This window comes from Pagrus pagrus (assembly GCF_965226575.1).
Source record: "Pagrus pagrus genome assembly, chromosome: 18".
Classification (NCBI taxonomy): Eukaryota; Metazoa; Chordata; class Actinopteri; order Spariformes; family Sparidae; genus Pagrus; species Pagrus pagrus.
Window position 1 is genome coordinate 7,765,226 of NC_140202.1, and position 15,158 is coordinate 7,780,383.

Sequence of the window (15,158 nt, forward strand, 5' to 3'; positions counted from 1 at the left end):
GAAATGAGGCCGAGAGTCTGGGCTGGAGAGTGATTAACCATTTCAAACTATTTTAGTCTTTTCACATTGTGTAAGAGCTCTCCAGCATTGTCTGTGGCAGTGGATGGCGGTGCTTCTATTTATGCCAAGTATTTGTTTGGTCTCCTGCTGGCGGGTTTTAAGGTAAGAGTTTATTCAACACTTAAATAAAAGGACGTTAAGCAACTTGAAAGATAAAATCATGACGGCGTTCAAGGGACAATAAACTGACACCACGGCATGCACTGACATGCTTCTGTGGCACAACATGCAGCTCTGCAGAAAACACAGACCACACACATCATCAGCATGCTTTGCTACAATACGCCGAGGACACTCAGGTGTCTAGAGTTGCACAAAATCAGCAAGTCTGTCAGCTGGTTCACAGGCAGGGGAAGGTAAGGATGCGTACAGCGAATGCTAACAGGAAGGCCGTGAAGTGAAGGTAATAGCTTTACACCAAACATCACATTGTGTTGTAGTTCAGACAATGTTGACATTGCTGTGTACGAGGGTACTTTTGAAATGTTTGTGCCCCGTCTGATCCTGCTATGGTTGACTACAAAGGGAATTTCACAATAATTTCAGATGGCAATACTACAAAGCATCTCTCTGAGTCTATAAAACGCTCTCCCCAGCACTGATGTTCCAAACATCTCACCCTTGGGATGTTTTTTTTTTTCAAAAGAGCCACTGTACTGTTGGCTTGTGTAATCTAAAGCAGTGTTTTGTGAAGTGCGGGCCAGTTTCATAGATTGAGTGTCATGTCTGGTGGTGGAACAACCAGGTGACAGCTGTGTTTGGGTCGTACTGTGATGACACCGGAACCAGGTCCTGTACAGGTGCGAACACTCACGTCAGACATCTGAAAAAATAATCTCAATGTTCTGTGTTGACTGAGCAGTGTCTTGTTAAGAAGTATATGCATGTGCAGCTCATTAGTAAAGCATTCACTAATGTACACACAGAGTTTATAAAGACATTATGTTAATGCTGGTTGAAATGCTGCGTACAGACCTTGAACAGGAGCCGAACCAGAATGTGTGTGAACGGCGTTCTGTGTTGCAGTGGGGATGAGACAAATGTAAAAGCAGAGGTTAATGGTAAACGCGCTATATAAACATCGACTGACCCTGAAAGCTGCTCTCTAACCTGCAGCAGAACAAGTGGAAGTAAATGATGTAACAACCTTCCACATCATTCAGAAGCATTCAGCCTACTGAGTGCAGAGATAACCGCTGCTTGTATCAGCCTCTCTCAGAAGTCATCATGAGCACAGTCACAAAAGCAGAAAATGACTATTTATATACAGACAGGGGAGGTTCAAACACCAATCAGAGAAGAGAATACATAACTGCGTGACATGATCCACACGTGGATGAACCCCCAAGTAATGACCTCTGCTAAGGAAGGAGGCGTGAACACAATAATCAGAAATGACAACGACTGTCATCACAAGCTGAAAGGTAATGGATACTAAAAACTGAATGCCCAAGAGTGGAAACATAGAGACCATATATATATATAAAGAGCTATACAATACATCATATCCATACTAAACAAAGATACACATTAAAAAACAATTACTAGAAGACAAAATACTGAACAAACCTTCATGATGTACATACATTCACATATATGACTTCAATTGGGAATAATTTGCCAAATTAAAGTAGTAAAAGTTTTTCAGACTTTTCTCTGATCTTTTTAAGCTTTTCTTGTGAATGACGGGGCATTTTTATCTCTCTCTGTAACATTTAAAAAAAAAAAAAACAATAAACAGAAGCAATTACCCAAGTTATAATCTGTAGCATTATGCAACCTGTGAAGAGGAGTCACAGCTACATGCAGCGTACTGTAAGGTTGGAAAGCACTGACTTAAAATGCTGTATAATAATGAAGCTTTTCCTTTATTCTTGTTTCTTATTTCTCGTTTATGAGTCGGGCTGCAGCAGTTAACCAGGCTCAAGGTACACTGGGTAAGAGAAGCGAGGTTATCGTATCGTGCACATTTGCTTATGTACGGTGAATTCTACCATATTAGTGTCAAAAAACAAAAAAATGTATATATTTCAAGTTTATATCAGATGTCGTGTCTGTCAGAACACACCTTTTGTTGACATTATAAAAGTGTTTTGCTCGACCAAAAATAGCCCTCTGATGTCATCCTTTAAGGGTCATTGTAGCTGATAATAACAGCTGTGTAATAAAATGAAACCGTAATATCTGTCTCATGAACCCGATCCATGAGACAGACGTAGCTTTATAGTTTACCAGCTCTGGATATACTTTATTCATGCTCGTCTGTTACCATAACGTATAGCCAGACAGAGGCAGAGGGACTATGGGACTAGATCCAGCCGCCTGTCTGTGTTGTGTGATGCTCACCCACTGTTATCTGTCCTGAACACAGCTCATTATCACCCAATGAGTCTCACATCTGTCATGTCACCCACTCCTCATGCTAACACCATCACACACACCCAGACACACACACACACACACACACACACACACACACACACACACACACGTACATACAGCCATCCTCCCCACTGGCTTCTTAAAATGGGATCTAGTGTCAGACATGTCACGGATGATTTTGAAGCAGCAGGTGTGTGGAGAAAGGGGGTGGGGGGGTTGACACAGTCATTTCACTTACAGAGGAGAGAAATAAGGAGGGAAGGAAGGAAGGAAGTGGAAAACGCGGAACAGCAAAGACGCAATGTATCTCCTGCACGACCTCGTTGAACAAAACATGCCTTGCTGCCACGGCCATTACACGACAGATGAGCTGAATTTCTAGGAAAATAATGCCGCATACACATTTGCAACAAAAACAACAACACACGACTCTACTGTAATGTAATTAACGACTTTGTAATGGATTTTAAGCAGGAACTTAACTAGAGCTACCAGCCAGCCAAAGACTAATCCTGCCCTGGCAAAGACAGACCATTTATTTAGAGTTACTGTGATTTATCAGCGGCGCCAACACAGTATAGCAGCATTAGTTTCTGCATGTAAACAAAGCACTGTCCAACTGTCATCTACATCATTATGTTATTCCGAGGGTGTACATGCCTTTAAGGTACACATAACTGTAGTCTGGCAGTTGAATATGAATTGCCGGTACATTTTAAAATTCAATATATCAGAAAATGTGAGCTCTAGCTATGGATGAAGTCAAAAGGGTAAAAAAAAGACATACACGTTGTTGATTATTATTATAATCTCATGAGCTTACTTATATAACATAGCCATGAGCTGATGCAGCGGTACATTTTGGTATGTAGAGGGTTAAAGGTTGGAAATGTAGGCTGAGACGTTGCACATTAACTGTTATTATCAATTCTAAATTCAAATGGAAAACTGCACGAAAGCTAAAACATACTGTAGCCTGGCTGCTGCATATTGGACAACAGGAGAAAGATGCCAGGTCGGCGAGAGCTGCCGAAGCCTGGCGAGATGAATAAAAGCAAAACCGTTCCAAGTCTGAAGAGAATAAGAAACATTTCATTCAGGATATGTTACAAACTGGAATCAAACAACACGGGGATGATGGTGATAATGCTGTCAACCTAGTCAGGAAAAGCTAATTCAGAGTCACAAAGAATAACGTGGCTTTGTGTAAGTCTTGACATCTTATGTCAGGCTTTCTAAGGTCTAAACATGTAATGGTAGTTTCAGAAAAAAAAACTCAGCTGCAAAACACTTAGGTCAGGGCTGGAGCTGTAAGGAAGGGTCAACCTATGAATCATGTGCACAGTAAGGAATGTCTCCATATTAAAGAACTTAGTGGAAACATACACACAAACAAACAAACAAACAAACCGAGCCCTGAACCACTCAAGGACCCACTGAAGCTGACACTGTCATACAGACTGTGTACAAGAGAAATCATTTAATGGTTGATGGTAAGAGGCGAGCAATGTGGATAAACGGCTCAAGCCCATTGAGTGGTTTTATGTCATAAAGCCTGGATTCATCTTCATATACTACATTTTCTACGTTCAACTGAGAATGCATAGGTGGGTAAACTAGAAGAAGGGAATGTGGTTTTGGACAATGCAGCAAATGAAAGTATGTCACCATATTGTTGCAAAAATCCTATAAATGTTCATCAGTGTTGATGTGCGACAATGCCCTGCCAGCAGGCGAGAGAGACGCACCAGTGTGAATGGTCAAGCAAAGTCTCAGATGATTGACAAATGTATGTATAATATAAATATACTGTTGTAACTCCCAAATACAGTTGATGTTGTGAGTAGCCACAACAAATCCAATAAAACAGGACAGTTCTAACAATTGTCTTGACCCACTCTGTCATTATATCCACATTACTGATGATATATAATCCAAAAACCTACTTCATATTCGTGAAAAAGAACCAATCGTCACCCAAGATATTGTTGCAGTTTGGAAATTGGGTGTGTGATATTGTGATATTTGATTTTGTCATATATATTATACCAGGTTCTGTTCAGTACCGGCGCTCTGCTCGGGTTTTCAGTGTGAGAAATGAGCCCTGAACATTTCTCCAGCCGGGGTCATCTGAACGGGTCAGCGTGAGCTGTCAATCACTTCTGTTCCAGCGGATGGTCGGGTGAGTAATGGAGAAAGGAAGGAAGGTTTGTTTTCTCCCCTCAGACTCACTGATGGCATTTTAAAGACATATTGTTCGAGTCGATAATGGCCATGTGTGCACGCGCACACACAAACGCACACAACCACACGCATACGCACACATCATTTCAGTCACCCGCAGAATCAATCCAGATGTCACAGCGTCAGGCCGGCTTCCTTTAAGGCCGGCCTCGCCTCGCCGCTGCTAATAGGAAATGTTCTCTAACATCTGTGGTCTCCATCCCTCTCTCTCTCTCTCTCTCTCTCTCTCTTCTCACTGCCCCTCTCTCTCTCTCTCTCTCTCTCTCTCTCTCTCTGTCGCTCTGTCTCTCGCTCTCTCTCCTGCTCTCACTGTCTGTCTCTGAGCAGTAGAATAAATTGAATTAGAGCTCCACCACCCACTCTGCAGGATCCTGCAGCCCTCTATCAGATAGCTAACAGAGAGAGGAAGAGAGGGGGAGAGAGTGAGAGTTGCAGAGAGATAAACAGAGGGCAAGAAGAAAGACGGATATAATAAAAATCCCCCGTGCCCTAATAAAGAATAAAGCACAGCCCTTACAGCCTATTTGCTCCTCTGTACTACAGCCTGATAAGAGGCAACACAATTCTTTTTTTTTTTGGAGCATTTTTAGGGACAAAAAGTAATGAGAGAAAAGGGGAAAACAGAGGATGAGAGAGATGTTGCTTCTTCCTCGCCTCAGCCTTCACTGTACATGCCTGTTAGAAGCAGCAGTGCTCTTCCAGATGTTTGCCCTTACCTTCTGTACGCCACTACAGCAAATTAAATCTCAAAAGTCGGCAGAAGCTTTAAAATACAACCTCTTCCTTCCCTGTCTTACATTTCCTGGTTAAAAAAAAAAACTCCAAACACAATCTGTAACACGAATGCCCCGCCATCCATCCTGAACTCAACGGCACGGCAAACCACTCCTTTCCACGCGTAAATAGGAGGCTAAACACAACTAAAATGGACTGAAAATCACCAGTTTCTCTCCCTCGCTCAGTCACCCACACTCTCTTTTTCTAGAGCCCGGGAAGCATTTGCATAATGCCTCCATATCCACGGGCCATTAGCACCAGCATGAGTGGCTCGTGTGCATAAATTTATTGCCTTGATCAATCAATGCGAGCTACTGTACCGGTACAAAGCGATGGAACTCCAGTGAAAAGATCCAGTGAAAGATAGAGCCGCGGGAAAGGAAGAAAAACGTGTCACGAAATGTAACAGTCCTCGATTAGAGACGCATTTAACTCGGCAGACCCTCACTGGAAAAGGTCTTGATTAACATTTATTTTGAGATTAGTTCTACTGATTAACAGTGTGTTATAATTAAATTCAATTACCTCATTTCCCGACTCAACAGGAGCCACTTTGACGTCCACTGATATAGTATAAAGCAGTCGCTGTTTTCAGTGCACGTGCTCAAGAAAACGTGTCTCTGGGTGGTGTTAGCTGTGACAGAGGACGGTGATAGTGCACACATGACAGTGTGAATACAGTCGCTTCACTTCTCCTTCTAAAACACACTCAGTGGACTTTGTTTTTGGCCCGGCGATGTCATTAAGCTCAGGTCAAGGCGTCAGCAATATCAGACACAGACGATAGGCTTCCACTCCCTGAGCTCCAGATGCATTCTGTGGGCTGAAGTGCTTATAAAACATACACAAGCAGACACAAGCAGTTCAGAGGGGAAACATGGCACTGACAGATCACCTGTTTGTATTTCTTTTACAAAGTAGAGTGCAGTCTGAACTGACTTCTGCCTTGATTGTACAGATCCTAGATCCAAAACATGATGTTCACAATAACTGAGGTCCAGAGAACCAACACAGAGTCACAAAGCAAGTAAACAACACGCTGTAAAACTGTGTCTTATTTGGACCTGATAGTGGATGATAACCTGGAATTTGAAGTGAAAGCCACAGAGACGAGCCCTGAATGAGTTTCACTACAACATCTACACATGCAGACCATGTTAACACCAGACTGCACAGCTCAGCCTCAGAGTGTGAGGCTGAGCACATCACTGAAACACACGAGAAAGCACATTTTGTTGGTGGTGTGAGCTGCGATGTGCTGGATCCTGTTCCCTTCACAGGTGTCATATATCAGGTATCTATATCCACACACACACACACACACACACACACACACACACACACACACACATCAGCAGTTATATGTGAGGTGACATACTCAAACACATGTGGAGGAAAATGTCAACGCTCCATCATCATGTAGCTTTGTGCCGACAACATATAGGGCTGGGGTTCCGTTGCGCACGCGCACACACACTGAAAGGACAAACCATGCGCTGTGTGCTGTTTTAAGACATTTGGACTGAAATGCTGGTTCACAGTCTCACACAGGCTGCGTTACAGAACACACTGTCTGCCTCTCTCTCTCTCTCTCTCTCTCTCTCTCTCTCTCTCCAGGTACAGGTGCAGTGCGTGGCGCACACACACGGGCCGCGGCGCAGTGTGTCGTGCGCGTGTACCTTAATAACTATAAGGTGCTTTAATTATTCTGGAGCCTTCATGACCGATAAAGTGGGTTTTACGGCTGCTATAGACACACACACACACACACACACACACACACACACACACACACACACACACAAGTTCTTCTCTCTGGCGCGCCTCTGTGTGTGCGCGCGCTTACACACACACACACACACACACACACACACACACACACACGCTGACGTATATTCACAGCACTCAACTGGGTGCAAAGAAATTTAGACCACACACTCACATGCACACGCACGCGCGCACACACACACACACACACACACACACACACACACACACACAGCTCCTCTAACTTATACTGGGATCAATTCTGACCTTGCAGTGTTCTCAGGGCTGATTTTCCTTCACAGTAGCACCTTCACTCTCTCTCTCTCTCTCTCTCTCTCTCTCACCCCCACCCACCCCGCTATCCAAATACACCCTCGGCCCATTCCAGCACCCAGACTAAATATCGATGCAAAGAAACGTAGAAACAGCTGCCCCTGTCTTCTCTCTTTTCTTTCTTCCACCCCTCATAAGACGCCAGCGCTCCTCCGCTCCAGCAGACGCAGGCAGAGACAGACTTGGGGACAGAGATGGACAGAGGAGGAGAGAACCGAGCCGACATTTTGCACGTCCAAAGGAAATGAAAGATAAAATCATAATAAAGGGAGTTTGAACTTTACCTCTCTGCGGACGTGGTTCCTGCGCTCACCGAGTGTCAGGGCGTAATTCTCTCCCCATATCCCATAATTAGAAGGACAGAGGCGGTGACAGTTGTAACTCCACACAGAAAGCCTCCAGACAAGAGAGCGCGCCCCATCAATGTATATGTGTCGAGCTAAGTATGTGTAATATCCTGTGGGTGACTGTAAATTCCGTATGGGTTTATAGTTCAGTCCTGTCTTCCAGAGGGGTGCGTCCGTTTTGCATTCTCACAGCGCCCGACGACTACATCCTCCTCTTCTCCCCCCCGCTCTCTTTCTCGCTCTCCCCGTCTTTTCCTCCCGGTTTCATCCCTCCATCCGCGGGCTGAGGGAACAATCCCATCCGGGATAAAGCCGAAATGAATCCCTCTCTCCCCGTCAGCTGCTTCTTCTCCTCTCCTCTCCTCTCTTCTCTTGCTCTTCCTCTCCTCTTCGCCCCGGCGGTGCTGCGTCCTCTCCTCCTCCTCTCAGCCGCTCGCTGTCCTCGTGCAGGTGAAATAGGAAGAATTCCACTGCAAGAAAAAAATTATCCCAGGTAAAGAGAAAAGAAAAAAGTCTAATTATTCCAATAAAACATCCCCGAGGGCCGAGCAGAGTTTGTGGCTGAGGAAACACTTCACAGTCGTAGCTTCCCCGGCTGGTTGGAGACCGCTGGCCGACGCAAGGAGGGATTTTTGGAGAGCCGCGTCTCTCTCTCTCTCTCTCTCTCTCTCTCTCTCTCTCTCTCTCTCTCAGTCTATGTTTACGTCGCTCACCCTCCGTTAACTCGACTCCTCTGCAGTCTGGAGTAGAATGGAAGAGAATAATAGAACAGAATAAGAGAATAATCAGAGTGTCCCGCCCCGGTCACTCACAGCGGAATGTTCCCGGTCCGGTCCCGCTGGTCCTCGGTGCTCCTCGCCGGTCCGTTAATCCGCACAGCGCAGCGGGCGCGACAAGCCTCAGGTCTGATCCAATAAAAGACTGCGACTTCCTGCTGTGGATTTCAAAATACAACCCAATCCATGTATTATCTGGAGGCTGGATGACAGCCTGTGTCTGGACTTAATTGCTCACACCAGAGGGATCTTTGGGGTTCCCCAAATCTCCAGGCTCACTCTGTGTGGGAGTGTGCTTCATTATAAATAGTGTGTGTTTCAGGATATACACCACTGAAGGACAATGGCAGCTGAACCTGAAGTGGCCAGGTCCTGCATTATTACCCAGGCTATTCTTACTTTCATTACTCAGGTTTATATTCTGCTCCCCCTACATTCACAATATGTTCAGTCTGGAGGGACAGTAAGCTTCATGCACGATGCACAAAAACATGGTGGTGGTGCCAAAAGCATTGACTGTTAAAACAGGAGCACACAGCTCGTTAATGTCCATTTATCCTAAGGATAAGCATTAGGATGACACTCTTTTAACGAATTGTAATATAATATAATGTAATTGTAATATAATGGAGTTAAACTCCTTCACACCACAGAGACATGATATACCTGGTCATTTATACAGATTACAACAATAAAAGTCTGAGGTCAAACAATGAGTTCATGTATCTGGAAATAATGTCCTCAGAATAACTCAAAAGAAATGATGATTTACTAATTACAGCCCGACTTCATTCAGTTTAACCTGACACATTTGAAAATCATTACGATCCATAAAAACACTGTCAATCAACGATCTGCTCCCCATTTACTGACAGTTAAAGCAAGTAATAAAGACAGAGGATGATGTGTGTGTGTGTGTGTGTGTGTGTGTGTGTGTGTGTGTGGTGACCCCAGCTTGCTTTACAGAACCCACATTGTTTCATAAACTCGAGCAATATACTCTGGCTTTTATTTTGAAATATACATCAGCTTATTTCCGGGCTGCACCTCAGTAACCCTGTCTGTCTTAACGCAGTTAAACCCCGCTGCATGGAAGTTGTTGAGACCCGTCTTGCTGCCTGGTCGCGCACCGTGGCAGCCTACACCCTGTCTGTTCTGTGAGACGGGCCGTGCGCACACATCACACTGATGGAGAACGGTCGTGTTAATGAGTTCAGCTCTGTGATCAGGTGTGGAGGCTCTCAGCCTCTGCTCGACACTCAGTCCGCACATCGTCGATAAAACTAGAGCGTGAGACTGAGCAGAAAGTGCGGCTGCCATCCTTCTCTGGCCCGTCTGGAGCTGCCTGGCACCGCAACACCTGAGATACAGACTGCCACCTCCCGAGATTACTCTCTTTCAACCTGCTATACTCAGGTTTATGAGAAGGCGTTATGAAGTCTTGGAAAATGAGAGAGCGGCATGTTCTACTGACTCTGACTCAGTCAGTGCTGCTATACAGAATGTTGTAAAGCGCTTGAGAGGGTGGAGGAGATGACAGAGGAACACTTTGTTATCAGACTGACATTTCATGGCCAGAAATGTAATGGTATTTTTTTCATTTATGATGGTTTCGGTAGAAAATGTTGATTTTTCCATTTGTAGTTTGGGGATTGAACAACATATCAATGTGCCTCCAAATGGGTAGTGCACGCTGGGACACTCAGAAAATCATTTTTCTCCATGCTGGTGAAAGGCAAAAATGAAAGAAAATGCAAAAGATGGTTTGATGATCTACAGGTAAATCTTCTCCAGACATTTATTGCTGTGAGGTGAATTCTTCTGCTGGTGCCCTTGTACAATGTTCTATTATTATTATTATTATTATTATTATTATTATTATTATTATTATTATTATGCAATAACGCATGGTCATGTGATCAATTTATGACACTTTCATTAGAAGTTGGTTTTAGTTTATGCTGTCTTGTTTTAATTCATTTCCTGACATAGAATGATAATGACCCTCGGTCTCACCTGACCGCCGATCATGTTTGGTGTAGGCTGTGTTGATGGACGTGAGTTGCGAGCACAGCTGTCAATCTCCTACATTGTGTTCAAGTCCAGTTTAGTTCAGTCATTATTTTGTTTTAAATATATGTTCTCGCGGTCATGATGATACTTTTCCACAATATTCTATAATTTAAAGCAGTGGCGGACTCGCGATGTATCAGGGGCAGGGGCGAAAAAAATTAAAAGGGCACCAGCTGTATGGGTCTGGGCACCAGCACGCATTTATAGTGAAGAGAGGGCACTTGTCTCCACTGGAAGGAAACCTAGAGGGCACTTTATCTTGATCGCCTCCCCTGCACCAGTGTCCACCAGTGATTTTAAGCCTCTGATACATGGTTTAGCCCAGGGCTCCTCAGGGATGGGTAAAATTAGGAGTTTCAGTATATTGCACTCAGTATGATTGTAAGTGACAAAGAGTCTTCTTCTAAACCGATAATCAGATTCTGAGTTCACAAGGGTTTTTATTAAGATGGTAAATCTGACATCTAGAATCTGAGGGGCTCATCCAGTGGAGAAAACTTTGTGAAGTGCCCTCTTTTCACTATAAATATAGCATGTAATATACAATAATTGTGCTTAATTGAACAGTCTTTATTTTGATCTCATTACATAATTTCTTGTGATATTGAATCTTTTTTCCAGTTGCAGGGGAACACTGACAGATCGATGGTAGTAACCTTTAAAGAACTGGTAAGGCCTCATCATCACCAGTAAATCAATAACTGTTAAAAGCAGAGCTTGACATCAAATTACTCAGTGTTCACAGATGATGTATCAACCTGGTGGGATTCTGAACAGGGGTTGGGATTAGACTTTATAAATCATCCATCATTAAAAGAGTTGAGAGATTCATACAGGGTGCAAACCTGAGCTGCATGTCATTCTTTAATAAAAGCTAAATTAGATTTGTGTTGAACAGTGTTATGTTATAAATATCTGAAGGTAAATAAGACTGTGTATCTCATATGGGATTTATTGTAGTGGATGACTGACAACAGCTATCAGTTGCAATAATAAAACACTCTTATCATTGTGGAAAGGCTCAAGGTCCCTTAACTAATGTTGAGATCAATGGTATCTGGATTGTTCTTGATTCAATTTGATATTTTCTTTGTTTCACGAGTGCCAGTACAGACAATACAGGCATGCTAGTTAGCAGAAAGAATGTGGGTGGATGGCTGATTTATATTTATTTGTAATGTATGTCATTGTTATTTCTTTGTAAAATATGGCCGTATGTGAACTAAAAGCACTTGGAAATCCTCCAACGCGTGACAAGTGTTATCGTGGCGTCACAGAGTGATTGTTCATGACAATAAATCAGCGTAATCCAACCTTCAGGCTACTGCTGCTGCCAATCAGTTTATTGATTAGCTCTTAACAGCGGCTAAAGTCATTGAGACATTGTCAGGTGGCTACTGGTATAGCTCCCTATAGAAATCATTATTCATGGGTTAACCATTTAAAGCCTAATCAGGCTTTTTTTTAAGTCGTGTCTCAATTCAATGATATGATCAATCCTGAAATACCACTTTGTTAGTGTTAAGGGACATTTGGGTGCAATAAATGCTATTTTTATTGTTTTACAGTCTGTAAAGTGAACACAGTAGGACAGGTCTGTTGGGGCTTGATAGAATTGTTGATCGCCAGTCACTCAAAATTCAATAGTTTTGCCTTTAACTGTTCATTTTACAGCATTACAATTACACTCAGAGCTTCCTAGTCAACCACAGTTGGCTAATCTCTGGATCTCTGCCTTAGTATGGGTTATGGCTTAAAATAGACAGTGTAGGTTTAAAAGTCCACTTTGTAAGATAGTTGATTGTTGAGTCTTATTCCCAACTGCTTTGGGTTGGTGACCGGAGCCTACCTACCAGCCCCAAACTGTCAGTATTTGACAAGATGGGAATAAGACTCATCAATCAACTGTTTTACAAACTAGATCTTTAATGAAGGAGTCCATCTATGTTCGTATCCACTGTGTGAGCTGTAATAACCTCAATCATGAACTTATCGATTTGCCTTGGGAAGTGGTGGATATGGTGGACATTAATCCTGTTCAGCAGCGCTACACAACTATTTGAAGTTGTAGTTATCAATAATATGCAATGTCCAGTTAGACTTTCAAAATGAGCTTGCTGACAAATGGGATGCAAACACTGATTTCCAGAGCCAAAGTCCAGTGTATGAACCATCAAACCACTCCAACTACCTTCTGAATAAGTGACACTACAGGGCCAACTACAGTGTCAAACTTAGAGGCACAGGGCCACTAACCAGGCTGCTGTATTTGTTGTGTAGGGAGTGAGAACAGGTTGAAGGAAGAATCTAATGACTTCGGTGATCCCCTTACTTTTCATCTTGTGCCACCAGATGGTAAATTTGTCATTTATTCAGTAAAATGCAGACTATAATTCAGGATTACTGGATACCGTTGTCGTTTAAGTTATTGATCATCTGTTAAGGCTTATAGATAAAAGCAAATCCATCCTGTGGTATTTCAAAGAACTTCAACAAAGCTGTTTCGCTCTGTGAAATATATACCAGGAGTTTATTCCTTTGAATTGCATTCACACATATGGAGGCATCTGTTATAGCTTAATTGATGGGACTGACATGGGCTCACAAGCATCCTCTGCAGATACAGAAAAAATTCCAAGGAGATGAATTCATACTTTATCTTCAAACTTTATTTTTCTTTCTAAATCTACCTCTAAATGTCTCGTAGCAATAACCGCACATCACTACAGATCTGTCACACAATGCGTCCTTCCTGAAATCATTCTAACCTTCAGTTTGTAAAAAAATTATAACAAGGGGCTTGCTCCTAACAAGCATAGAGCCACAACCAGTCACTGACCAGTGCTCTTGATGTCCTAAGCCACTAAAACTTCAGGCTTCCAGTGATGCTGATCAGTGCATTGATTGTCTGATCATCTGGAGACCATGTTGGACACGCTGGTAAGACTGAAATAATTGGATGGCTGGGTAGAAATCCCCTCAGTGACTCTTGGATCAGTGACCAGAAAGGTAGACATCCAGTAACCAATTCAAGATAAGATCTGATGTAAGATTCTATAAGGCACCTTCAATTTATTTTGCCATTTTGAAACATTTGCTTTAAAATATTCCCCCTTTATAACATCTTTAACCGCTCACCACATTATGATGAATCAAAGTATACTGACTGTACATGTTATGTTATGGTTGTTTGTTGCCAGCCCATAATTTGTACTTGTCAACCTGGACTTAAGACCTAATCCTTAAAATTCTCTTCCCTTGCCATGATTTGATTGGGTCAGACATAGAATTGGCTGCCAGCAGAGCTATAAAATCCCCAACCCTGGTAGTGTTTATGTCATAACTCTATCCACGGAGGAAAAAGTTGAAGATGAGAGCACAAAGGCACTGTCAGTATCAACATTAAGCTGCTGAAGCTTTAACCTTCTGTCACTGTGGATCAAGCTATTGATTAGCTGTTATGGCTATTGCAGACGGCAGCAGGTCATATTGGCTGAAATCCTTTTGCACACAGATGAGTGGTCAAGAAAGTACACACTCAGCAATGAGTTAAAGCCTTAATGCAGGACATTTTTTCCTCATGACATCTTATAATTTTCCCTTCAGTGGGGTGTACTGGACACGGAAAATAACATTAAAGCAGGTAATTGTTCTGAAATGGTCACAGAAATAATACTGACTTCACTAGATGACCCTGTCCAGTATTCCAGTAAGTTAAACACCTGACCCAACAAACACCAGTAGAGATTACTGTGGTTTATTTTCATATAGGTCGAAAAAGAAAGCAACTTATTACAACCCATATTTACTTGTCAGGCTGCAACTTTAGCTGCTGCAGTAACTATTGCAACTGAAAGGAGGAAGCGAGGAGAAGTAGTATGAATAGTGAAAAGGGAGGTCAGTGGGGGACAGTCGGGTTAAACATGCAAAGACCATTCCCCCAGGGGAGCGCTTTTCATGTCCAGTGTGAAACCAAAAGTCAACAGTGAGTTCAAACGCAGTGAAGTTACATCACATGCGTACATAATGTAATGAAAGTTACTTAGGTAACGTAGGTACATTTGTAAGGGAAGTTAAAGATGTAACGTAGGGATTTTAATCAAAAATACAACATTTTTCTTGCCTTAACCTAACCACATAGTTTTCTTTCCTAAACCTTTCTAAATGTTTTTCTTGCCTAAACCTAACCAAGCAGTCTCAAGTAGTTTTTAGTTCTCTTGTCTAACCCTTTCCAAGTAGTTTGCTTGCCTAAAGATAACCAAGTAACTCTCTTGCCTAAACAGTACCAAGTAGTTTCAAGTAGTTTGTTTTCCTAAACCTAACCAAGTACTTTTCTTGCCTAGACCTAACCAAACTGCAACTGTTTGATGAAGGTCAAGTACATGTGTTGCTGTTACGA

The 15,158-nt window shown here is 42.7% G+C and overlaps 1 protein-coding gene across 4 annotated transcripts in view; it reads right to left on the bottom strand.

Moving 5' to 3' along the window:
* The window catches only part of lrfn5a (leucine rich repeat and fibronectin type III domain containing 5a), a gene marked incomplete at its 3' end in the record, with an annotated part of 121,024 nt that extends 112,261 nt beyond the window's left edge, over window positions 1-8,763 (bottom strand). For 3 of the 4 annotated variants that reach the window (XM_084380929.1, XM_084380928.1, XM_084380931.1), the window contains exon 1: window positions 7,848-8,763. Of the gene's footprint in view, window positions 1-1,035; window positions 1,076-7,847 lie in introns of all 4 variants that reach the window. The other variant, XM_084380930.1, reaches the window with a different exon arrangement.
* Between the last annotated feature and the right edge of the window lie 6,395 nt (window positions 8,764-15,158).